This window comes from Candoia aspera, chromosome 1 (assembly GCF_035149785.1).
Source record: "Candoia aspera isolate rCanAsp1 chromosome 1, rCanAsp1.hap2, whole genome shotgun sequence".
In the NCBI taxonomy this organism is placed as follows: Eukaryota; Metazoa; Chordata; class Lepidosauria; order Squamata; family Boidae; genus Candoia; species Candoia aspera.
Window position 1 is genome coordinate 10,237,658 of NC_086153.1, and position 27,103 is coordinate 10,264,760.

The 27,103-nt window shown below is 44.8% G+C and overlaps 1 protein-coding gene across 1 annotated transcript in view; it reads right to left on the bottom strand.

The window, feature by feature from the left end:
- The window catches only part of CCDC92B (coiled-coil domain containing 92B), a 34,110-nt gene extending 31,326 nt beyond the window's left edge, over positions 1-2,784 (bottom strand). The window contains exon 1 of the mRNA XM_063296241.1: positions 2,612-2,784. The gene's annotated coding sequence lies outside the window, so the exon portion shown is untranslated. The remainder of the gene's footprint in view (positions 1-2,611) is intronic.
- Positions 2,785-27,103: the final 24,319 nt, after the last annotated feature.

The window sequence follows — 27,103 nt, forward strand, 5'->3', positions numbered from 1 at the left end:
CCTCTTGGCATGAAGGGAGGATATACAGTATGGGTGTGTGTGTGTGCGCCTTCAAGTCGTTCTTGATTCCTGGCAACTTCCTGGACAAGTCCCTGCAGTTTTCTTGGCAACAATTTTCAGAAGTGGTTTGCATTGCCTTCTTTCTAGGATTGAGAGAGAGAGTGATTGGCTCAAGGGCCCCCAGCTGGCTTCATGCCTAAGGCAGGATTAGAACTCACAGTCTCCCAGTTTCTAGTCTGGGGCATTTAACCACTACAGCAAACTGGCTCTCGGATATAGATTTTATTAATAAATAATGGCAGCCAAGCCCAGGAGCAGAAGTTGTGGGGGTGGGGGTGGTGCAACTACCATCCTCACTTTTTTAACCTCCCACCCCCCATGAATGGCTCTAATTGTTATTAGATTGTAATTCTGGGCTGAGGTCTTCATTAAGCTTTCAAATGGCATTTTGTGGCCTTGATTCAAAAGAAGTGGATGGGACCAGGACACAAACTCTTTGATTTCAATAATTCAAATCCAATTAATGAATTAAACAGTTAACATGGCTAAATTTGAATTGAATTGAACTTCTCCTGATGATGTCATGGACACATCCATGTAGTTTTCTGGGATGCAATGTGGAATTGGTTGACCATGGTCTTCAGGGACATATTTCTGGCTGCCTAGTCTAGCCTACACCCCCGTGATTTCTTAGTGGTCTCCCATCCAAGTCCTAAGCAGGCCCACCACACTTAGCTTCCAAGCCCAGACAAGGTCAGTTAGTTGCTACCACCTGCCAATCACTCACAATGTCCCCCTTCCCTCATCACATTAACTATTACAACTTGGTTGCAACTTTTGAAGAAGTTCTGGGCAAATGCAACCCAAATTTCAAGTGAAGCACCTCAGCCTTAGAGATAGAACACAGGGAATGTGCGCATTTATTTCAGGGAATCCGTACAATGAAATCTGTTACTTGTCTCCCTCTCAATAACTGGCAGAGGCCTTTTTGCTGCTGGCACCCCAGTTACATTCTCTCAAGAGGCATACCTGGCGTCTACTTCAAAAGTTTTTCGACACCATCACAAAGCATCATTTACCTGAGCATCGTTTATTAGCTGCATACAGCACTTCACTTTTCAAATTTTACTTTATGTTGCCTTTTTCAAGATTTTCAGGGTACTGCGTAACTGTCCTACTTTATATATGTTATGCACAATCTTATCTTATGGGAGGAAGGTCAAAATAATTTAAAAAATGGATAGTAAAGTAGATCAGGGAAGGCAGCCTTTGTTTTTCAGAAGTGTGCTCCCAGGCTTGCTGATTTTGTTGCCTGGGGGTTGCCAGACTTGATGTGGTCCATAAAAATGGCCCTGTTGTAGAGACAGGGGCCTCTGAGGAGATGTAGATCTTGTGGGGGTAAAGATACTCAGTTTTGGATCCCACTTTCTCTAGGCAGACAAATCCTAAAGGGGGATGAGTGGTTTTGCTGCAGCAAAGACTGAGTCTGAAGATGGAGGTTTACAGTAGAGATGGTGAGATTGCTCATGGTATCAGATCCCATGGATCAGCATCTTTGTTCTTTAGAAGCACAAGGGGTTTCCTTTCCCAGAATTTAAATGCAGCAGCACAGGGGGAGGGGGGGTGTCGACGAGCTCCTCATGCATCACCATGTCTCCTTCCCTGGCCATGGCAACTCAGCTGGATTGCTCCCTTGAGGCTTACAGCCTCTTCTCCAACTGCAAGAGATTCAGCTTCCCAGCTAAACTTCTATTGGACCTTAGCAGTGTGCGCAGTTGAACCTGAATATATAAACAGGAATACGGAATGCCGACATCCCAAATAGGGCCACTGGGATCTCCCATGCAGATTAGTCCAATAGCAGCTTCACAAGAGAGTTTGCATTTTCTTCACCCGTTGTTGGGCTCTTTTCTGGGGTGGGGATGGGGGTGGCAAATGGGAAATTGAAACTAGAGCTTCAGGCAGGTGAAGGAGGTGTTTCTTCCCTGCACTAGGAGCCTGCTGCTTTTCAAAAGTTGGTGCTAAATCCAGCAAAGCAAATCTTTCCTCGTTGGTCACAAGGGAACTGGGGAGGAACAGGGCAGTTTCAGTCTGGCCAATACCTGTGACCATCTCTAGAAAACAACTCTTTTTCTGGGATGTCACCTCAACCCGCTCATTTGGGATTGAGGAAGAGACCTCCAGATGTAAAGAGTGCCAGTCTGAACCTCAGTGCTTCTTTGCAGAAATCAAAGAGGGCTTGCAGAAGATTCAGCAAATGGACAAAACCAACCTTCCCCATTCCTATATTCGTAACATCCATTAGGACTAGAATTCCAGGAATTCCTACATTTCAGGCTAACCCAGACTGGAATAGTAACTCTGGTACTTCAGATGGGAAGAGGAAAGACCAGGTCAAGAAAGGCTGGACTTGATGATCTCTAAAGTCCCCCTCACATCTCTAATTCTAAGGCTGCCCTCCTTTGCCTCCTGCTCCCCTTCACTGTATTCCAAAACAGATTTCTCTGACCTAGTAGGCAAGCAAGATCTTACCCTGGCCCCCAGATTGCTCATCTGCATCCCCCCAAATGCATCCACACCTCTCCCCCATCCCCCTTTCCTTTGGCCTTACCTGTGCAAAATAAGGAGGCAAGATCTGATGGGCACAACTTGGGGTCATCAAGGCGGGGAGCTTTCAGGACAGTCAAGGGTGAGCAAGTTGGCTTCCAGGGATCCTCCAAGGGCCATCCAAGCACCCTCTGCCTATACGTCAAGACTCCCGAGAATCCTGGGCGGAGCACAGATGAGGCGGAGGGGGCCAGACCCCCAGCCCGATGCTGGCTTGCCCCTTTCTTTCTTTCTTTCCCTCCCCCGTCTTCTTCAAAGCATCCTGGTGCAGCGGGTAAAAGGACGGCTGGTTGAAAGTTGCGGCCTCTCAGCTGATGGTTGGCCAGCCCCCTCGGCGAGGTTGGGGTGGGGGAGACGGAGGCGGCGGGTCGAGGTGCTCTGCAGCTGGCCTGCTTGGCTTGAAGGAGAAGCAGATCCGAGGGAGAGAGAGAGGAAAGGAGAGAGAGACAGAGAGAGAGGGATGGAGCAAAGGCGTAAACACAGAATAACGTGACCGGAACTGGTGAGATCAGCCCCCGGGTTGACTTGAGCAGCAGCAGCAAACTAAGGGGGAGGGAGGAGATGAATGGAGAGAGGGAGGAAGGGTGGTGGTGGCCCCACTTGACAAGACAGAGACGGTGAGATCATCTCTCCCTATTTCTCCCGACGTGGTACGTTGATGTGGCTGCCGATTCAGCTCAGAGCTAGATACGAATGTAGTGACAATGCATCTGGGAACGTCGAATCCATCCTTTCTTCCTCCTCTCTTCCTCAGGTTTTGTTCACACAGGGCACTTAACCTGCCTGCTCAATTTACCCGTTTTCCAGGTTTGCATATTTTGGGTGTGTTGACCAGCCGCCCAGAGTCACTAGTTTGTGGGACGTTAGCCTCCCAGAGTCACTAGTCTGAGATGGGCAGCAATATAAATTGAATAAACAAACAAACAAACAAACAAACCCATTTAAGCCTGGTTACTGAGCTACCCCTTTTCCTGGGTGTGCATAATATAGTGAACAAAATGGATTGGGTTCGCCCGTCACACACACAAACACAGAACTCTAGCAAACAAACCTAACCAAGATCGACACTAACCCACTTTTGCATGTGTGAATGTAAGTGACTTGGTAAAACGTCCTGCATGAGCAAAGCCTATAAGTTGCTTAAGGTGAGAACCTGTGCATTGTGTTATAATTTTTCTTGTACTCAGACGGATCAATCAAACAACAGTAGGAGATTGTTGTCTCCCAGATACTCCAAAAATAAAGAGAAATAGTGGCAGGTTATTTCCCTGAATTTGCCAAAAGAATCCAAGTTCTAAACCTGCAACCACTGGTACTTCAGTCCACCCTCTATTTAATTTGCATGGCATATTTGATACAACTTCAAGATGGAAAAATGCCCATGTGATTGGTATTGATAGGTGGCATGCTGGTTTCCAAGGATACAGGCTGCCAAAATTGTATCACATCTTATTTAAAAAGGAGGATGAAAGGTTTGGCATTATGGATAAATAAAAAATTGTGTGTAGCCCAGAAACTTACATGAACAGCAGTAAAAATAGACCTAACTTAGGCACAAATGCCATTGAATTCAGTAGGGTTTCCTTCTGAGGGACATCCATGGAATTCTGCTGTGTACCAATTGTGGCCCATCTTAATCTGTTCTAGGACATGTAAAATTATCACCGTCATCACTGTAATTTAGTGATAAGGAACTCAGTTCACTTTCCTCTTTCACACTCAGCTAAAGAACTGAGTGATTGTGGGACAGCTCTTCCCTCTTTCAGCCTAGCCTATTTTCAATGGTGGCAGTGGGGGAAGGGACTGCTTCTTCCTTAATTTTGTTTCCCAGCCCTTCAGAGTAGTTCCCGTGCAGCGAATAAAGCAAGTCGGTTCCTTCCCCAGAGCTTTCTATATTATAGAAGGGGTGGGGAGGAAAAACGAAATACAAATGCATTTACCATTTCTTCAAATGGAGTGGTAGTTCTTTTAATGGCCAGCTGGAATGGAAACACTCTCCAGGATCCGGTGAAACAAAGGTGATGAAATGGTGGCTGCCACATGACTAACGCTATTGCTTTTTTTGGAGGAAAAGGATAAAATATAGCAAAGGAAAAAAAGCCTAATAACAGATTAGAGCAGTAAAAACCACCAAGGACGAGAATCCCTCATCCTCCGGCTGGTGGCCGTAACTGGCAAGGATCGAACGGGATCTGTCTATGGTACTGAAAGCTCCCTTTCCATTTCTCACCTGCAGTCTTCCAGATTTATAAGACTACAACTCCAGTCATCCAGGGCGTGGCCAGGCTGGTTTTGTATGATGGGAGATGTAGTACAAGACATCTGGAGGAGAACCAGGTTCAGGAGGAGAAGATCTCTGGATTTTGGACAAAGCCTTCATAGCTACACTTGCATACCGTACAGAGTAGACTTTGCTTTCTGCTTTCATGTGTATATTGTGGTTTGGAAACAGTCTCGGATAAATAAATAAATCATGCCAGGAATAAATGACACTAATACAGCCTCAGCTTCAACATGGGTGGGCGCTGTTGCGTTCAATGTTATTAAAAAGACAATAAAAACTATTATCAACGATAAAAACACAGAGGTACTTCTTCAGCTTGCAGTATCTCAGATGCACCCATTAGTGAGAGTTTGATGACATCATGCCAAAATGGAAAAAAAGGAAAAAGAGGAAATATTAAAGAAGATTTTTCTGCTTCCTTCTCAATCCCACAGTGAGCTGAGCTCCTGTTTTACACACAGTAAAATCCAAAGCAAACTTTGCCGTTGGTTTGATGCATTTGAAATTGCTCAGCATCAGCAAACACTTCGAATGACCCAATCAAGTTCACAGTTAGCTTCACATTGTACTGGGATGCACAGTCTCCTTCAACTGGCACTTGGCATGGTGAAGCACCCTCATCCATATGCCCTTGTGCTATTTGTACTTGGCATGGTGAATTTTGCACTTAGTACAAAGCCACACTGAACTATATAATACCATGAAGTTTGCATTTGATTAAAAGAAATAGGTTGCATCTGTATTCTAAGCACAGTTAAATTTCATGTTATATTATTTGAACAACTTTGATACATAATTTAAATATCTCAATTCCTGTGCTCTTTGAGAGTATCTCTCAGGTCCTTTATGAAACCAGCTAAATTATACCTTAACAGAGCTAGTCAGATGGGAATATGGGTTTTTTGAATAATTTATTCCACATAATCCTCTTATTGACAATGAATAATTCAACCAGCTCTATTTAAAGCTTGAGACCCACTTCTCTTTCTCCTTGAGACCCCTCTTAAGTTACTATGGGAAGATCAGAAAATGCAGTCAATACTGAAATATTTTCTACAACCTGCTAAATGTTTTATAATGCAATCCATTTTTCCTCTGCTGAGCCAAAATGCTTTTGGTGGACAGGATCTCATGTATGATATCCTTTTATACTGCACAAATCTATTCAGAATTTCAGCCTTGAATGCACCATAGGTTTTAATATCAGGGATGTATGTTTTGCATTTTGGAAATCAGTGTGAAGGTTGGTATGGAAGAACCATGCATCTGCTTTTGTGGGCTCAAGCTGAGGAATGACACCGGTAATTAAATCTTGTCCTGATCAACCACAGAATCATAAAAACAAAGAAAACCTGCTACCCAGCGTGTCCTAACACCCAGGGGCCTTTACCCCCTACCCATGGTATCTTAACCCCCAAAGTATCTTAATCCCCCACCCAGGGTCTTAACACCCAAAGTGTCTTAACTGCCCACCCAGGGTGTCTTAACACCCAGGGGTCTTACCCCCTACCCAGGGTGGGAATCCTCAGGCCATCCCAGACAAATGTCTGTCCAACCTTTGCTTGATAACCTCCAGCGACAAAGCCCCCATGACTCCAGAAGCTGTTCCACTGTTTAATAGCTTTCACAGTCAGGACTTTGCTTCTTATTTTGAGGCTGGCTCTCCCTCTGTGAAGCTTCTACTGATTTGTTCTTGCCTTTCCCTTCAGTGTTCTGGAGAATAAATGCCCACCCCCCACCCTGTGACAGCCCTTCAATTTTTGGAAGACTTCTATCCCTTTAGCCTTCTCTTCTTTAAGCTAAACATAGGTAAAGGTAAAGGTTTCCCTTGACATTAAGTCCAGTCGTGTCTGACTCTAGGGGGCGGTGCTCATCTCCGTTTCAAAGCCGAAGAGCCGGCGTTTGTCTGAAGACACATCCTCCGTGGTCATGTGGCCGGCATGACTAAACGGAACACCGTTATCTGCCCGCCGAAGCGGTACCGAAGCTAAACATACCAGCTCCTTTAACTGTTCTTTAGTTCTCTAGGCCTTGGGAGAGATTTCCTTGTGCAAGATCATCTTTCTATGAGCAAAGATCAGGTCATGAATAAGTGCCTACTGATGAGAAAAGCTATCATTTGGAAAGGAGCCTGCTTGGTTTAATGCCAGGTAGAGAAATGGTTCTGTCTATTTTTCCAACAAATTCTCATGCAGCTTGATGAAAGTGAATTTGCTTTAGATGTTTTTTCCAAGGAGGACAGAATGTAGAAGTTTGTTGGGAGTGTTCAAGGGGAGGCTAGACAGGCACCTCTCTGGGATGCTTGAATTTGAATTCTTGCACTGACCACGAGCTCGGATCCCAGGGCACCTTTCAGCCCTATAATTCTGTGAGCCTTCTAGATGGCTTATAGTGCTTTTGCACAAGCCTAGTTACAAGTGGCTAAGGTGTGCTTGTGTGAAAGGCTTGTCTGCAGCCTCCCTGGCTCCCCACGCTTCCATTCATTTCCATGGAACTTCCCGGGAAAGCCAGGGGGAAAGTTTTCTTAGGACAGTGACTCTTACTTCGAAGAGGAGAGTTCTGCAATTGAGAAAGCGTTGGGAATTTCCTCCTTTCCTCTAATCATGTAGGGTCGCCACCTTCCAGTTTCTCTACTCCCAAATTTGCTGGAGAAGTTACGAAAACCACTGGTGCTAGCGGTTTAGTGATAGATCACCTGCCTTATCTTCAAAAGATCCCAGAATGAATCCGTAGCATCTCCAGGTCAGGTTGTCAGTCTGAAACTTGGGACAGCTGCTTCGAGTGTTTGTTTGTTTGTTTGTTTGTTTGTTGTGTCGCACCTTTCCTCCAGGAGATTAAGTTGATGTCTATAGTGCTTTCTCCTCCATTTCCTCCACAACTAAACTCTGCAAGGTAGGTTGGCCTGAGAAAGAGGGACTGGCCCAGATTCCTCCAGGGAGCTTCTACGGCTGAGGGTGGACTTGACTTGGACTTCTACTACTAGTCAAACTCCTTCATCACTACACCGAAGGACAGGTCAGTGATAGCTAATCATTTGGAGCCTGAATTGAACACTTACCATTTTCGGCAAAGCATTTGTGAATCGCTGTCACAATCATAGATTCTTAGAATGTAAAGGTTGGAAGGCTTAACGGGGATCATCTATTCCAACTCCCCGTGAAAGGGGTTCACAGGGGTCGGGGTTTGCCATTCAAATGGTCAGGGGTTTGAGACCCTTACACAACTCCTTCTGCAGTTGTGTCTCTGTTCCTCCTCTTTTCCATCTTAAAAGACCAGTGCTGGTAGTTGTTATTTGTAGCTGATGGATAGAAGGAGAAGCTGTTGCCAGACAGAACTCCTATTTGAGCACCCTCTGTTTAGCATTCTTTCTCCTTTTCACTCTTTCATACACAGACACACCCCTCTCACTTTCCATATTCTTAATAATGTTTTATACAGGCTTCATATCCATTGCTATCTCATGAATGGGAAGCTAAGTAGAGTCAGGCCTGGTTCGTACTTGGAGACCAGCAGAAAGGCTTAGGAATGTAGGTTAGACAGGAAAGTTTTTAGAAAATCTTTGAAGAAAACAGTGGGCAACCATTTCTAAACTGCTCCCAAGGAAACTACTTGACTGTGTCCATGAAATCACCAAGAGCGGAGGTTGACTCAGAGGAGATTTTTCTTTTGAGAGGCGCGGTGTTCTTCTTATGCCCCTTGGTTGTTCAGCAAAATAATATATTCTGTGTTTCCACCCACAGTCCTTTAAAGCAGGAGAGCTGGAGATAATATTGTTATTTTTCCTGATGGGTTCTTTTTTCCACATCATGTGGCCAGACATGAAGGCAGAGGCTGCAGAAGAAGTGGCAGATAAGTTACTGAATATATTTGTCAGCCTTGGGAGGTAGTCCAGACAAGAAGCACACCCAGAAGTACTAGCTCTAACTCTACTGTAAGGTTACATTAACAGAACCTTGCAAGTGTGAAAGTACATCTTTCCCCCCTCGCCTTTACAGTCCAAGAAACTAGGGAGGGTCCCTTCTGAGACATTTGCCACACCCACTACCCAGCTGCAGGCTCAGCTGCCTCTTGTCCAACTGTTGCCTAGTCTGCAGCTCTTCCTCCTCTCTCCCAAGGTCATTCCCACATACCATTACATCTTTGCATGAAATGTTCATCACTTGTGGACCATGATCCATCTAACATGAACACATTTAAATCCAGCCTCATGGGAGAGGGATCTAAGCACGTGATTTATTCTTCCAATTATAATCACTTTGGCTGGATTATTGGTTCAATTCTACCAGCAATTCTGAGCAGGTGTGCTCAGAAGTAACTGTCATGTCTTCAAAGGAGCTTTATTTCTAGCTGTAAGCACATTTTAATGCTTATTAGAGATTTTTTTTCCCAAAAAGAAATACTTTGGTTTGCATTTATCAATCTTATCCCCAAGTTATTACGATGATTTAGATTTCATATTACAACTGATACAAATCAACTGTTATTGTGAAATATTCCTTTGTAATGGGACAACCTTCTATGAGGTTTATGAGAATGATAAACGTAGTAGTGAGATTTCCTCCCACCTTAGAGCTATAAGAATATTTACAAAATAAAAACTGGACATTATTTTTTTTTAAAAAGCAAAGTTCTTGCCCAGACAACCCAGATAATACTGGAAGAGTAACATTTTAAGCAGGAGGCTGGTTTTTCTGGCTGGGAAAGGGAAACTCATGGCCCTGTCATGTTGCTGAATTCCTAGCAGACTTGAACTTCTGGCTGGGCTGTTGAAAATTGTAGCTCAGCTACTACTAGGGGATCTCTGGTCCCATATCCCTATTCGCCAAGCCTGCTTTTCAGTGCAGAAAATTCTATGCCAGACCAGCTTCAGCTTGAAGATTTGGTCCTCTGCTCCTCTAAGCAAGCATGATCATTCCGAGACTGTTTACTCATCCAGATGGTTCTCCTTATGTTTATTGAGCCAACAATAAAAGCACTGAGAAGCTTGATGGGGTGATGATGATGATCATAATGGTAATGATGATAATGGTCATCCTCCTCCTCCGGCTTCTAGACTTGGCCCCCACTCTCCCAGTATTTAGGAGGCTGATAAACGTGTATCTCTTCCACCAAGCTTTTAATTTTTAGCTGTTAATAGTCATTATTACTTTTTTATTATTTGACTTTTTTTTCCTGTTTTTCTGATGATATTGTTGTTTGGCTTACATTTTCTATACTTTTTACTGTTGGAAACACCTTCAATGTTCTTCTCCAATAGCTTGAGAAATCCCTCATGTCTAATCCTCTAACACCCCAAAATGTCTAGATGTATTTTCTTGGCCAACCACGCTGAAGTGGTTTGCCATTGGCTGCCTACTGGATTTGATGTTGGAGGGTGTTCTCTTAGATGGGTTGGCTTGCCTCCTGTCTGCAGAGCATCAGGTACCCTCATCCTCACCCTTAGTTTTACCTCTCTCCTTGACTTTATAGGCAATGGGGCTTCTTCCTGGAGCTCTGGCTGAATTCCAGCATTGCTCTCAGATTCCTAAAGCTACTGAGTACAAGTTCTTTCTTCAGTCAATCTTGAACCTCCCCACAGTTGATTTTCTGAGATGACTTCAACTTCTAATACTGGAGGAGATAAGGTGAAGAAATGCCTTCTCTCCACCCACAATTTATATATTTTACATATGTTGATAGACCTTTGCCATTTCTCCCCTTAACCATCTTCTCTCTAACCCAGGGTTTCTCAACCAGGGTTCTGTGCAGCCCTAGAGTTCCACAAAAGGTCACTAGGTATTCCCTGGGAGATCAGGATTTATTCAAAAAATTATTTCAAATCTGGGCAACTTCACATTAAAGGGGAAAGCTTCATTTTTTATTTTTAGTTTAAGAACATTGTTAGTGCATATATACAGGACTATGCATGAAATAAATATAATTAGTTTGTAACTTCTGGCCTATATTTAAGCCTGAATGTGCAGGGGTTCCCCGAGGTCTGGAAAATATTTCAGGGTCAAAAGGTTGAGAAAGGCTGTTCTAACCTGAAAGCCTGACCCTCAGTAGTCTGACCCTCTGTAGTAGAGGGACCTTCATTTTCAGCTCTTCTTTCTCACCATCTCTTTTTCTTGGAGGAATAGATAGGCAAAATGCAAGGGACTGGGTGGAGTTTGCATGATCTTGTACATGACTGGATCTGTTTGGAAGTTAAATTTCACTCTCTGGGGCAAGGTCAACCAGGGTTCTGTGGCACCCTTGGGTTTCACGAGAGGTCCCTAGGGGTTCCCTGGGAGATCACGATTTATTTAAAAAAATATTTCAAATTCAGGCAACTTCACATTTAAGAGGTAAGTTTCATTCTTTATTTTTAGTTTAAGAACACTGTGAATGCATATATACAGGCCCACACATGAAACAGATGTAATAATTTTGTAACTTCTGGCCTATACTTGAGCCTGAATGGGCAGGGGTTCCCCGAGGCCTGGAAAATATTTCAAGGGTTCCTCCAGGGTCAAAAGGTTGAGAAAGGCTGTTCTAACCTGAAAGCCTGACCCTCAGTAGTCTTTTGTTATGGGGAAATGCTCAAGATACCTTGATCATTTTGTTTGTCCTTTTATTTCACTTTGCTGTATGAAGTGTTCTGGACAGTCCAAAAATGTCCACACAAGGTATTACTCAATTGTGGTTTTCATGTACAAAAGATAGCATGTATACATGCCCCCACACACACCTCAGCTGAGGTTTACTTTTCTATTTTCTTTGCCAAAATTCTTTCCTAACCTAAGCAACTTCCAGATGTGTGGGTTTCAACTTCCAGAATAATCCAGCCAGCAAGGTCATGGCTGAGAATCTAGGAAGTTGATGTCCACACATCTAATAGAGAAAGACTGCTCAGATCCAAAGCAACATCTCTCCTCATCACAATCCCCTTTGCACACATCAATAATCATCCATGACTTTGATGGTGTCTATTCTTAGCTTCTTAGATGCCTGGCCTATTATCCAGATGTTCCTTCTCTTCAGCCTTGTCTTGCCCTTGTGGTTTCTTTTCTTCCAGGAAAAATAAAAATAAGAATCAATTTGGGTGAATGGAAGTGGAAAGAGGAGGCTTAACAGAGAAGCATAACTTTCCCAGTGCAAGGCTCTTTTATTGCTCTTCATTGATTTTTCACTGCCTAAAAGAAATAAATGAAAACATGAGTACAAATAAATATCTAATTACCCAGTGGGTGGTGGACTCCTTCCTCCAAGCAGAGTCTAGAGATATATCTGTGTGGATGCTTGAATATTGATGCCTGCCCAGAGCAGAGGTTGCACCATGATTTGATGGCCTACATGGCCCCTTCCAACTCTAGGATGCTATGATACACAGACCCAGATTTCCCAGCAAGGAATGTTGTAGACTGACCGAAGTCAGACATTCAGGGACATAAGGCTGGCTTCTTAAAGAGGTCATCATTTCGGGATAACTTCAGGAGAAATGAGGATGGATGGTAGAGATCAGGGTGATGGTGGTGGACAAAAAGAATGTCCCTTCAGCAATTATAATTAAGGGAAAAAATTGTATCTGCTCTCATTTGTGCTAAGAGTGGTTGGTTTTTCTGGTTGGTGGGTGAGGGAAATTGTGTGTTTGTTTCAGGCAAGCTAAAACTGCAAGCAGCATTTTCAAAGCCTGGGGGGTGGGGCAGGGATGTCTGCAGTGGAGGTCAAAAAAATCAGCATGGCAGTTGTGGCCATGCCAATGAAGCCCCTCCCCCCTTTTTAACGTGCATTACATATGTTGACTTTTTTTGACACTATCCTATGGATGCTCTAGAAGGAAATGAAGATGTGAGTTGGGTTGAGCAAGGTAAAATCAGTCCCCTTGTTGGACTTGGGCTTTTCTTTTAATGTTTTGATGGGGTGCTAGGTTAGGGGCATTTAAAAAAATACATTATACATCTGTTTTTCTTAAGGTCTAGTAGAAATAAAATTCAGGGGTATTGTCAAAGAGTAACATACTCATTGATGACTCAGATGAATCAATACAAAAGCTTCTTAAATCTCCCTATCTCCATTAAATACAGCAGAAGTTTGGGCTCCATCTACAATGATGACCTCAGTTCACCACCGGCCACCCCCCGGCAATTCTTGGAAGTTTATTTTGTTTTGTCTTTTTATTTAATGTATTTCTATCCCAAGGCAATTGAAAAGAATCTTGGTGGCTTACATAGATTAAACTGTACAATTAAAACATCCATGGGACAAAAGAGAAAACCCAACAGTCGTAAATCAGAAAAATAAAAACAGCCTTCAAAGGAAGACAAGAACAGTACTATAAAAAAGTAAAAACAAGTTGGCAACATCAAATCAGTGGAAAGCTTCCTGAAATAATTTGGTTTTCAGAGGTTTTCAAAAGATCAACCAGAGGGAGGCTATTCAGCAACATCAGTGCTGCCACGGAGAAGCAGAGTCTCTTTACTTCAGCCTCCAGGAATGGAAGTCAGGGATTTGTAGCAGTTTCTCTCTGGTAGATCTAACAGGTTGGGTTGGAGTAGGCAATCATATAAGTGTCTAGATGCCAAGCCGTGAAGGGCTTTATAGATACAAACCAGCATCTTATACTGGACTCAGAAACCAATCAACAACCAATGCAGGGCCTGCAGTTACAATACATGCTCCCAATCCCAGAAGCCACACCCCTTGAACCAACAGTAGTTTCCAAGTACACTTTAAAGGAAACCCCAAGTAAAATGCATTACAGTAGTCTAACCAGGTGGTGAGGAGGGCATGAGCTTCCATAGCCAAGAACTTTTGTCCCAGATATAGTCACAAGTGGTACACCAGCCAAAGCTGTGCTGGTGTCAACCCTTCAAGGTAGACCAGCCTAGGAAATCAAGGTTGTGAATGCTTTTGTTATGAATACTTTTATTATAAGGTTACAGTAACAGAATCTTGCAAGTCTGAATGCACTTCCCCCCTCCCTCCCTTTATCTTCATGAGAACTAGGGAGGGTCTTGTCTGAGATTACAGTTCTGGCCCTGGACTCAGATTTCTTTTAACTGACCATTGTCTCTGTTGCTGCTTTTCTTCCTGTTCCTCAAGGTTATTTCTTCTGCCCACTACAGCTGGCCATAGCATTTACCTGATGATCCAGCAACAGCCGTGAATCCAGAAGGACCCCCAAGTTGCAGACCTGCTTTCTGATGGAGAATGCTTGCCCATCAAGGAATAACTCTGGGGATGACAGAGAACCCCAATACATCAACAGAAACTCCGACTTGCCAGGATACAACTTGCTAAGAACCGTTTTTTTCCCCTGATTCTTCATGTTGTGTAAACCCAAACAATTTGAAGTGTTCAAAGGAGTTAGTTTAGTAAAGAAGTGGAGGGTTGCTGTTCTTCAGACTGCCTTGCAAAGCTGTCTGGATGGAAAGGTGCAGGACAAGCCTTCAGAAACTACATCACTGTGTTTTACCAATAGCACATTAAGATTCTGATGCCAATATTATAAAATGGTTCTTCCCCTTCTCTGCTTTCAGCATTCTGGACTCTTTGTGTGAGGGTGACGCCTAGTGCCAATATTGGGAAATTCAGGCAGTGTCCAAATTCTGTTTCTGCCTTCCTTACATTTCCAACACTGTAATTTACTCTGGGCCAGTGTTTCTCAACCGTGGCAACTTTAAGATGGGTGGACTTCAATTCCCAGAATTCCCCAGCCAGCTCTGTTTCATCAGGCCCCTAAACATCTAAACCAGTGTTTCTCAACCTTGGCAACTTTAAGATGGGTGGACTGGGGAATTCTGGGAATTGAAGTCCACCCATCTTAAAGCTGCCAAGGTTGAGGAACACTGGTCTGGGCAGTTGAAATATTTTCAAGAGCGAAAGATTTTGATTGCCTGTTTGACATATCAATCTCTGCTTCTCCACAGATGATCAAACTATAGATTTCTAAATAAGCAGGTTCAGGCCAGATTAGTATGTGAATAGGAGACCACCAGGGAATCACCCTGATCTAGGGTGTGGTAATGTTAGGATGATGGCCATGCTTTGTATGCATAATCCGAGAAATTGCTTTCTACATTGGCCCAGGCCCTTTTGCAGATAGTTTCTTCAGTGTTGTTAAGAGGAACTATTGGAGTCTAGCAAAAGCAGATCTGTCAGATGATGCCTAACCAACCTTTGCTCTGTAAACTGTTAAATACTTTGTTGGATTCAATCACTGAAGGTCCACCAGAGGTCATCTAGTCCAACCTGCAATCTTACCATCATACAATAAGGACTGTAGGAATCTTTAGAGACAAAAATGGGGGGAAAGCCTATATTTAAAATGACACATCAGAGACAGATCCTAGAAAAACAAGAACGCTGATACACAAACCACTGATATAGAGTGCTTGGAATTATCTGAATTGCTGTTAAAATACAGAAGTTCAGCTGCATCTCATGGAGGTTTCTGCCTCCAGTTCTAAGGTAAAGATAACCGTCAGAACTACAAAGAGCTTGTATATTGGGCTGCAAAATTCCCTCTGACCACTAGATGGCAGCAAAGGGTAGAATTTTCCAAGTTTCTTTTTGGCTCTCTGAGGCAGATTTCTGCAGTCCAGATCTGGTAGCCCCAAAGCCCCTAATCTAGAGTCTTCCTTCCTGATCCCCACCTTTCCATTTGCACAAATCAGGAACTACCCATGACTGATGCTCTCTATTCTTAATTGGTTACATACCCAGCCCATTATGCACCTGTTACTTCTCCTTGCTTATATCTTGCTGGAGAGGTTTCCTTTTATTCCAGGAAAAGGAAGAGTAAGAATCCATTGGAGCAAATGGAAGTGAAAAGGGAACTTACCAGGTTAAAGAAACTGGAGGCAATAAGGACATCCTGCCTTTTGATTGAATCAAACCAACTGAGCCAGATCTCTGTTGATTTTTTTGACCAGCACCAGACAGAAATCTCTCTCTAAGCCCATACAAAGGGATGCATCCTCAGAATTTTCCACTGCCTTGGCGCCTTGGCAATAGGCAATAGGGATTTCTAGCATTTGAAAGAAACAGCCCCAGCACACTTTGCATGGAGCAATGAAGCAAAGCAGAGTACATTTCCCAGCTAGGATTGCCTAAACTCTCATCCCCTTTTTCAGGATCCAGAGAACAACATCATGGAAATTCTAGGCTGGGATGAGCTTGACTTCATGCTGTTGGCTCAGCCTGGAGAGTTAAGAGATCAGTTCCTTCAGCAGTTTTGCACTCTGCTTCTCCTCTCTCTCTCTCTCTCTCTCTCTTTTTCCAATGCACCAAGGAACGAGTCTCTAGCCTTAATGCTGACTAACAGCAGAGGTGGCTACTGCTGTTGCATCTTACCCTCTGTTTGTCCCTGACGGAAGGCAAGGCAGAAAGGTCCCTCTTTGTGACCTGGAGGAGGAAGCGGCGGAAGGGGCAGTATGGCTTCTAAGAAAACCTCAGGAGAGAAGAAATGGGAGCTGGTTAGATGGTGAGTGAGACAGCCCAAAATGATGCAGAATGGGAACCGGGGGAAGACTCCTAACAGTCTGGAAAAAAGGTCTGACTGTGATCTCTAGCTCTGCTTTAAAACCGAAAAGGAAAAAAGAAGGATCTCAGGAGATGGGAGACTTGAATGAAAAGGGCCTGTGTTTTGCGCCTAAAGCAGGAGGCATCTGGCAAGTTGGAGCCAGGTTTACAGCTATGCTTCCCACCTGGCAGATCTGAGAGAAGCTGGTAGAATGAGTAGATTTGTGTGGTGGTTAGATCACCTTTTCCAACTGGTCTCTTTTGGATTACAACTCCCATCAACCACTGGCCATGCTGGCTGGGGATGATAGGAGTTACAGGCAGTCCTCACTTAACAACCACAATTGGGACTGGAATTTTGGTTGCTAAGCAAAGCAGTCATTAAGTGGATCCAACCCAATTTATGACCTTTTTTGTGGCAGTCATTAACCGAATTGTAGTGGGGTTTAAGCGAACCACATGGTCATTAAGCAAATCATGGGGTTCCCTTTGATTTTGCTTGCCAGAAGCTGGCTGGGAAGGTTGAAAATGGTGATCACGTGACCACGGGATGCTGTGATGGTCATAAACGTGAACCAGTTGCGAAGTGCCTAAACTGTGATCATGTGGCTGGGGGACATTGCGACGGTCGTAAGTGTTGTAACTGTGACTGATCGTAAGTCAGTTTTCCCAGCATGATTGTAAATTTGAACCGTCATAAACGAATGGTTGTTAAGTGAGGACTACCTGTACAGGCTAATGGGATCAGAAGATGTCAAGGAGAATTGGGTTATGGGCTGTGCCTGCTTATCCATGGTTAGCCAAACCATAGTTTATCCAATTCTCTGGGTTCCCACAACAGCATGCTAGCCTAAACTAGGACTGGCACTTCTGCAGACTGAGCATCTTACAGAAAATGGCACTTTGGCCAGCCCAGGACTGGAAGATCCACTTTGTGAGACCCTTGAACTGGGTCAAGGGGGGAATTTACAGGTCAAGGGAGCAAGCTAACCCAGTCAGTGTGGGTGGGGCAACAGGGAGAGTTCATTTAAGCCTTGTATAGCCCCATTGCAGGGACGCGGTGGCGCTGCGGGTTAAACCGCTGAGCTGCTGATCGGAAGGTCGGCGGTTCGAAACCGCGCGGCGGGGTGAGCGCCCGTTGCTAGTCCCAGCTCCTGCTCACCTAGCAGTTCGAAAACATGCAAATGTGAGTAGATCAATAGGTACCGCTTCGGCGGGAAGGTAACGGCGTTCCGTGAGTCATGCTGGCCACATGACCCGGAAGTGTCCTATGGACAACGCCGGCTCCAAGGCTTAGAAACGGAGATGAGCACCGCCCCCTAGAGTCGGACACGACTGGACTTTACGTCAAGGGAAACCTTTACCTTTACCTTTACCTATAGCCCCATTGCAGATGAAACTCACTTTTGCTGGTCAGCCACGCCGTGCAGACAGGCAGATTTCAGGCAAGGGTGAGAACAAAAACCTCCTAAAACAGTTTGACAGGACACCTGAGACTCCCCAGAGAGGGATGTGTTCTAAGGGGAGGCCAGACATCGGAGGTGCTTTAATCTGAGTTCTTGCGCAGAGCAGCGGCTTGGCTTTAATGCCTGTTCCAAAATGGTGATTTTACGAGGCTGCCAAAAAGAGGGGGAATCTTAGGGCAACCCTAGTAGAACAAGGCTTTCCTGGGTTTGGTATCTCTATAATAACATTCTTTTATTTCTTATTTGTTCAATCAAATTCGTTGTAGTTGCCCAACTCCAATGGACAGAACGCGGGAAAGGAATAATATAAAGAGTGGTGGGACTCTCTCTACCTGTCCCTCAGCAGCAGAACTCTCTGAAAACTGAATAGGACCACGTTTGGTGTGTGGGAAGAAGCTGACCATAGACAATTTGGAAATGGTCCGGATCAGGCTAGTGTCTTCAAAGAAAAAAAAAATCCCCTAATTTATCCCTATGGGGTACTGGCTTGGAGCATTGCCAGCTGGCCCATTCTAAGCCCCTCCCTCCTGGTCACGTGACCTGGAGGGGCATGTACACACCCCACCCTGTGCTTATCATTGCACACATACACCCATACGCACAGAGATGTGACATGAGAAGAAAGGACAGCAGAAACCGCCCCCCCCCCCGGTTGTGACAGGTTAAATTTGTAGGAGGAGAGTCTATGGTGGCAAAAAAAAAAAATCAGAAGTCTGGTGTCACGTTCTCCAACTAACAAATGTTATTAAAAGGCATAAACTTTGCAACTCAGAAGGAAATTCCAACCCCTTCTATGGCCATTGCTGGTGAAGGGGCTGGAAAGAATTCTAGAAGCCATGCTTTTTTTCCCCCTCCGGATTTCAGATTTATTCAGATTTAAGAATCGTTCTTAAATCTGAAGGCTGCAGAAAGACAGCATATGCAGATGGAAACTGGGGGCTTACACAACCCCTTCCTCTTTCTTCCCATTTCCTACCTTCAATAGTGTGGCCCAAAGTAGGAAAAAGTAAACAAGATCATTTTGTATACTTAAACTCAGTCAAATTCAGCTTTTCTACTACTTGGGAAGCAATAGCTATTTGGAGGTCTGAACAATGCCTGTGCTTGCAAATACAAATACGCCATAACTAGAAACAGCATATTTGAGTAAGTGCTATATTTGGACCTAAAAACATGTGAAGTTGTCTCTTGTAGCACAGTTCTGACAGGAAGGCTTAGACAGCACAGCAGAAGCTTGTGCTGATCAGTCCACCATAATATGAATAATTCTTCATTTCCCAACTTTTTGTACTGAGCACTATCTACAGGTAGTTATCATTGTCTGGAATGCCTGTATTTCATTTCTCTTGAATTTCTCCTCTTAGTAATAATTAGTATTTCTCTTGCAAGGAAATATTGTATGCATTCTGGTGGAAGACTGCAATCCATTTAAGCTTGAGCAATAAATACATTTGTTAGTTTTTTAGGTGCCACAAATCTGTCTGTTCTTTGGACTGAAGGTCTTAACAATGAAGGGACCTCTTCCATTTGAGCGTAGAAAAGGTCCTCATACAACGGAGATTTATACTCTGTTGCTTTGAGGGTAAGGCATAAATTAATGTCCTCCATTAGCTAGCCAGAATAAAATGATATTTCCCTCAATATGAGTCAATTACTGGTGATTTCATGGACATTTTTTGTTTGTTTTTGGCTTTTTACATATAACTTCAACATGTTCTGGTAGTTTCCCTGCCAGATATTAACCAGGATCAATCCTGCTTAGGTTTTGAAACATCTGAGAAGAAGGCAATAGCAGACAATGGTCTGCATTGTCAAGAAAATTACAGGGTTAGCAGGAGTCAGTTTTGACTCCAGAATGTTTTTACATTTTGGAAGAAAGGGGAATATTTACATTTCAGAATGAACTTTCTGAATTTCAGAGGCCACAAAAATGAGTTGTGGGGGAGCTGGAGGAGCAGGTGTGCTCCTGGATTGGAACTGCCCCCTCCTTGATCTATAGTAGGAGGCCTCCTTATGACAAGGAGACATGGGATTTAAAGAATTAAACAACAGCAGCAGCAGCAGCTGCCAGTTTAAAACACTGTTTAAAGCAAGTGTGTGTGTGCTTTCGAGTCAGTTTTTGACTCCTGCAATTGCCTGGACAGGTCCCTGCAGTTTTCTTGGCAAGATTTCAGAAGTGGTTTGCCATTGCCTCCTTCCTAGGGCTGAGAGAGAATGACTGGCCCAAGGTCACCCAGCTGGCTTCATGCCTAAGGCAGGACTGGAACTCACAGTCTCTCTAGCCTGATGCCTTAAACTCTGCATCAAACTGGCTCTCTATTTAAAGCATACTTGAAGCCGCCGCCTCCTCCTCCTCCTCCTCCTCCTCCTCCTCCTCCTCCTCCTCCTCCTCCTCCTCCTTGAGGAATGCGTTTGGTTGTAGCATTTGATCAAGGGCAGAGAGGACAAGGCTGCCCAGGAATCCTTCTGAGACGGGCATCCTGGCAGGAGCAGCTCCACACCCGCCAGGTAAAGCCCTCCCGGCTTCTGTTCCAGTCATTGCTGGCACACCCAGAAGGGCCCCAGCCCCAGCCTGCCTGGGAAAAGGCCTGCAGTAGTGTTCAGTCTCCAAAGCCAGAGGCCTCCACAGCAGGGAAGAATTGGCTGGCTTGCCCAGAAATGAGCAGACGCAAGGTAGGTGACATTGGACACAGGCACATCCCCCCCATAATGCTGGGGGTCAGGTGGACTCAGGAAAGGGATAACCATTGAATCAGCAGCCAGAGAGAGCCTGACCTCAGGAAGGAAGTCACGTCTCCAGGCTCAGATACTTTGCCCCCCAGGTGCTGAAGGAACTGGGGGAGTTGATCACACGCTCATCCTGGGGGGCTGGAGTGGCCCCGGAAGACTGAAGGAAGGGGCACAATTTTCTCATTAATGCACCCCAAAATCATATTGGCAGTCCAGATGCAGGAGGCTTGTGTAGATTTCTTTGGTGCCTTTGCTGTCTGAGAGGCAGAATCCTAAAATTTGTTTTTGGTTTATGGCTTTGAGAAAATTATGTAAGACTTGGAGCCCTGCCTAGGGCAAAGGCTGGCTACTTGTTTCAGCATCTGGGCTGGATCCAGAAGATTGGATCATGGGGTCTGGGGAAAGGCAAGATTCAGGCAGCAGCCTTGGAATCAACTGCTGGAATTGGTCGATCCCAAGGAGGAGGGTTTCTGAAGCATGTGCAGAATGTAGAGGTGTTTATGGCAATGAGTGTTCCCTTGGCTACCATTATTAGAAAGGCGGGCCAGGAAGTTGGTGGCAACTGAAGGAAGGGGCAAGAAAATGGGTAACAGAGCCTGTGTCTAAATAGTCTGAAAGTGTACTGGGAGTATCAAGTGGTGTCCATGGGCAGCCTTGGGGAGTGGGGGTGTCAAAATCTGAAAGGTGGGGGTGCAGTGTCCCATGCATGCCGAATGTACAAAACAGATGGGGTTTCAGTCACAGTGCTGAGCTTGCCACCTTGCAAGTGTGATCCCACTCATGGATGCCATGCTATCACTGTAAGCAGTACTGAGTACCTGCCTATTTGACTTCTGCCCTCTTCCTCAAAGGAATAAAGCATTTGAGGGACATCTCAGTCGTCTCAGGAAAAGGCAGATTTACGCTGTGTTTGAGAGCTTATGCAACATCTCAGAAATCGTACCAAACAGTTCTGAATTGAACAGAAGATAGTTTTCCCATCAGAGTGGCTGACACATCAAAGTACAGTAATTTCTCTGAAATGACCCAGAACTGCATTGCAATGATTGCCATCCAGAGGCAATTTCCTGCCCCTTTTCTTACCCACTTCCCGTGTGATTTAATAAATAGAGGTTTCCTTTCAGAGGGGAAGAGGGTATCAGTGGGATCTGCAAAGGCAGAGGCTGTCAGCTTTACACCCATTTAGTGATGAGGGTCTGGAGAAGGCAGGATTCGAACAGTGGCCTTTCTGCTGAATAATGGCCAAGAGGCATATGCGAATTTCCTGTCTTTCATTTAACATTGGTTTGCAGCCTCACTGGTTTTACACACTTCAGTGAAATCTCATCATAAGGAAACGGCTCCCACTGGAATAATCTGGGCTGGGGTGTATGCCGGGAGAGTCAAAAAAGTCAAGATGGTGCTCATGACTGAAACCTAAGCCTCTCCCCCTTTTTCATTCATCACAGGTGTGAGACACATAACAGTGGGTGGGGCTTTGAATGCACAGCTATGGGCACCATCTTGATTTTTTTGAACCCTCCCCCCCATGCTCCTGGCCTGGGCAGCCAGAGTTGTCAGAGTGATGGAAATATGTCTCCCAGAAAACAGCAAGAGTGGCAGGAGGATCTTCTGCCATATCCACCAGGAAAGGTAGCTCAAAGAAACCTCTCCAAGAAATTTGAAGGCAATTCTTGAGCATTCTTGGAGTTTGCTGAGCTTGTTTTTTTCAGCTGCAGGTGTTTCACAACCCTAGGAGGTAACTTCATCTGGGCAGGATGATGTTACCTAATAGGGTAATGAAATGTCTGCAACCCAAAGCTAAGTTCAGAGAACTTCAAGGGAGCCACATGCCACCCCGACTGAAACATACCCGCTACCGTTGCAAGTTCTCAAGCCCCAGCAGAGTAATGCAGAAAAAAGCCAGGCTCCTCTTTCACAGCTTCCCCAAATCTGCTGATGCTTTCAACTTTAAGCATACATGATGGTATTTGATTGCAATGAGGCTCAGTTCTCTGAGACTGAATTTGCTATTAGTGTTTAGGTGTTTTAGAAACATTCCCAAAAATGCAATTGTGTAACTGGAGGAAACCTGAGATGGTATGTGGGAAAGACCTTGGGAGATGGGACAGAGAGATGCTGCCAAGGGAACAGTCAGATAAGAGACAGCAGAGCCCCCAGCTGGATAGTGGGTGGGGCAAGAGGCTCAGAAGGGACCCTCCCTAGTTTCTCAGGCTGTAAAAGAGATGGGGGAGAATTGGACTTTCAGTCCTGCAAGATTCTGTTAGTCTAGCTTTACAATAAAGTGGAATTAACTTATCTGATCACGTTTCTTGTTTGGTCTACCTGGTAAGGCTAACAGTATGATGCAACAGGAAGTATGAATCTGTAATGGTACGTGGGAATGATCTTGGGAGCCGCAGCCTAGACAACAGTTGTTGGCTGAGGTGATTTGCAGCAAATGTTAATTAGTTTGTATGTGTAATGGCATGTGGGAAAGACCTTGGGAGATGGGGTGAAGAGATGCTGCCTAGGGGACTGCCAGATAAGAGACAGCGTAGCCCACAACTGGATAGTGGGCTGGACAAGAGGTTCAGAAGGCACCCTCCTTAGTTTCTCAGGCTGTAAAGGAGACAAGGGGTGGGGGGAGAATTGTACTTTCAGACTTGCAAGATTCTGTCAATGTAGCTTTACAATAAAGTTGAATTAGCTCATCTGGCTGTGATTCCAGAGGGACCGCCCAGAGTCCCTCTTTTGGGGGAGATGGGCGGCAATTAAATTTGAATAATAAATAAATAAATTCCTATCTGGTTTACCCTGTGAGGCCAACAAAACCAGATCCCTGGTTTGCATTCTGCTAGGGCCTAGGAGACCACATCTCTGATTTTTCTTCCCCAAATTGCCAATCCAATGATGAGATGAATGAAAGACTTCAGGGCAGTTTATTAGTTTCCACCACAAAATGGTCCTTATCTCCCACTTCTTTTTTTAGATGGAAATAGACATACCTTTCTATATTCTTGCTTTGACAGCCCTATTGTGGGAATGATCGTTTTGGCTACACCATTTTCAAATGAGGAATGAAGGCAGACTTCCCCAAAGTCACAGGAAGATGAGTAGCTGTCCAGGGTCCTGAACGTATCGCGCCAAGCGGAAAACATAAGCACAAGATGCTGCCTCAAATTCAGGTGGCCTAGTAGCTGACTTGGAAGCAAATCAAAGTTGGGTCTGATCGGAAGGGAAACCACCAGAAAATCCCAGGACTGTAGGCTAGTCTGGGGATTAAAATATTCCCGAATAAGGCAATGATACACCACTTCCATATTGTTGCCAAGAAAAATACCTGGATCCGGAGGCTTGCCTTTAGCTACCTGACTAATCCAGTATGATGTACTCAGTATGGACAGGACTCTAAAAGTTCTCAGGGAATGTGTTTTCCCACCAACTCTTATTTAATTCTTTCAACTCTCAATTCTAGGGTTTGAACCTAGAACCTTCAAGGTGGAAAATAGGAGCTCTGCCCCACAGCTATAGCCCAGAGACAGGATTATTGGCAGTTAGGGAAGGGGGCTCTGGCAGACCCATAGCTCATGCTCCAGAGGCAGTCTTTGAAGCATTGTTGGTACTTGCCTTACCAAACTACAGCTGTTGAAAGTCAACTGTGGTTGGTGATGGCTCTCCCTGTTGGTGAGAGGGCAAGAGCTTGTGTCCAAATAGATTAAATCTTGGGGGGCCCTTTTCTTTTCTTTTTCTTCACAAGGCACTGGTCAGGTGGGCTGGGGGAAGAGGATGAGTTGTAGTAGAAAAACAGTGAAGGGAGGAGGATGCACCGAGATTTCCCTTCCTCTGATTCTTCTTTGTAAAGGATCTTTGCTGGGCATTATCTTGCAAACATGCATTCCTGCCTTTAGCTAGTCCTTCATTTGGCCTTATTCTCATGGAAATGCAGCTTGGGAATCTTAAAAGGGAGGGAGGGAGGGAGGGCTGCCCAGATGGATATTACACAAGCTTCTCCTTGGTCTGACTGTCTTTGATGCCTCTGATACCACCAAGCCACAGTGGGACATGACAAATGATCACAGCAAAGTGATCAGTGTGCAGAAGTAGCTCAGTTTCTAATGGAAATGAGATTCCTCAGACAAAGGGGACTAAGGAGTTGGACTCCAGTTCCACTCAGCCTGAGCCAGCCATTGAGGATGATAGGATCTGAAGTCCAATTGTGGAGGAGCTGGGCTCAGGTGGTCCACCCAAGCCTTAAAGAGCTTGTTGAGACAGATATACAGTACACTCACTGGCTTTGGAAAAGAGCCCGCCATAGCTGCTTACTCAGGACTCTTCCTGGGCTAAGAATTAGGACCAAGTCATGGAATTCAAACTTTCTGGAGGTGGGGGTGGGGGTTGGGAGATCTAAATTAAGCAGCTCTTTGATGCTGCAAGCCAGGTTGGTTAGGTGGGTCTTTCTGAATTAGTAGAAAGGATGCCTGCCTAGAGTCCTGTAGAATGATTCTAAAGGTAAAGGTAAAGGTTTCCCTTGACGTAAAGTCCAGTCGTGTCCGACTCTAGGGGGCGGTGCTCATCTCCGTTTCAAAGCCTTGGAGCCGGCGTTGTCCATAGGACACTTCCGGGTCATGTGGCCAGCATGACTCACGGAACGCCGTTACCTTCCCGCCGAAGCGGTACCAATTAATCTACTCACATTTGCATGTTTTCGAACTGCTTGGTGTGCAGAAGCTGGGACGAGCAACGGGAGCTCACCCCGCCGCGCGGTTTCGAACCGCCGACCTTCCGATCGACAGCTCAGCGGTAATAATTCTAGGAATGAATTATTTATTGATCATTCTCACTCTGAGCAGTCCAGCTGCTCCTGTTTCCCGTCTGCCATTGCAGTAGCCTGGAAAGGTGGGCTTGGCATGGAAATGAAGGCCTGGCCCAAGGCCACTGACTGCCTAGGTTTGGTTGGCCCTACTTCTCAGCATCCTTAGACCAGGGCTGCAACTCGTATCCCTTTCTTCTCTGTTTTTTGCTGCATATCCTGACATTCAGCGGGGCAGCTTCGTTTTTTCCCATGGATGAGTGTCTCTTATTTGCTGAAGTCATTCCTGTTCCATCATTCAAAAGAGGCAGCTTGCAGCTCTTCCATTCAAAGGGTGCCTGTGGGAGATAGGGGGAGCAATCTTTTCAGCATCTTCACCCATTGGTGGGGTGAGGTGGAGAGTTGCATCTGTGACACCTCGAATCAAGCATATAAATGCACAGTCATGGAGACATGAAAAGCCTCACCTGCGATTGTGGTGCAAAAGATGTTGCAGGAAGGAATCATCCTTGCCCATCTCCTTCTATGCATGGTCATAGAAAAAATTCCCCTCCCTTTTTCTCCCTCCCCTCTTTCTCCCTCCTTTCCTTTTGAATGAACAGTGATTCTCCTGAGCAAAGTGTGAGAACAGCATAAATGTCATCATGAGCAGAGTCTGCAAAAAGAATATCTTTTCTCAGAGCACAGGAGGAAGTTACAACAAAGATATTACTCTCTAGAATGTGCCATTTCAAAGATAGCTCATCAAAACCCCAAATCTTTTTCAGGAATGTCTTTCCATTCCTCCCCAGCCATAATGTGCCACCAATTCACACATGTTTAACTTGGTTACTAATAAAACTGGTTCTTCCCCCAGGCACCAGGCCAGGAAATTAGATGAGCCTACTGTATAATGGGAGTTGTGTGTCCAGTCCTAGGGCCAGTAAGTTTAACTTTTTGTGCCTTATAATTTTATCATTTTCCTTTTCTGGGTGTTTTTAATCCTTGTTAGCCACCCAGAGTGGCTCAGGGAGCAGGAAACAATATAAATTGATTAAACAAAGAAACAAATAAATAACACATTTTCTGGCTTTGACCAAGATATTGAACATTAATTGATCAAATGAGCTGAGGAGAGATCTAGCCAACTTATAAACAGAGAAACGATTGAATCATACCCTTTCTTGGGTTCCATTGAAGGAAGGGAAGAGATGAGATGGATATTTATGTGTTTCTAAATATCTAGACAGGCTTCAACAGTGGGCCAAAAGGAAGAAGTCTTTCAGGGCTCTAATTAGTAATATTTATTAGAAAGAGGGTTAAGGTTATGAGACAAGTAACCCAGTGAGTACATTTAGTAGAGAATCCTCTACTAAATAAGCAATCTGTATGTAAGCAATTTAAGGCAGCAAAGTTTAGTTTGCTTTCTCATCCTTTTTCGGTGTAGGTAAAGGTAAAGGTTTCCCTTGACATTAAGTCCAGTCGTGTCCGACTCTAGGGGGCGGTGCTCATCTCCGTTTCAAAGCTGAAGAGCTGGAGTTTGTCCATAGACACTTCCGTGGTCTAGGTCACTTATTAATGACAAACCTACCCTTGAAATAGGCACACGTGGAAGGCTACACACCCCCTATGATGTCATGCCAGGTCTGCAAGCTGTGGCCTTGGCTCCACTCAGTGGGGAATTACTTGCCACCTAAACACCCCTCCTCTTCTTCAGAGTGGTCTCCTCATGAGGAGCAGCTGTCTGGAGCACATGTGGGC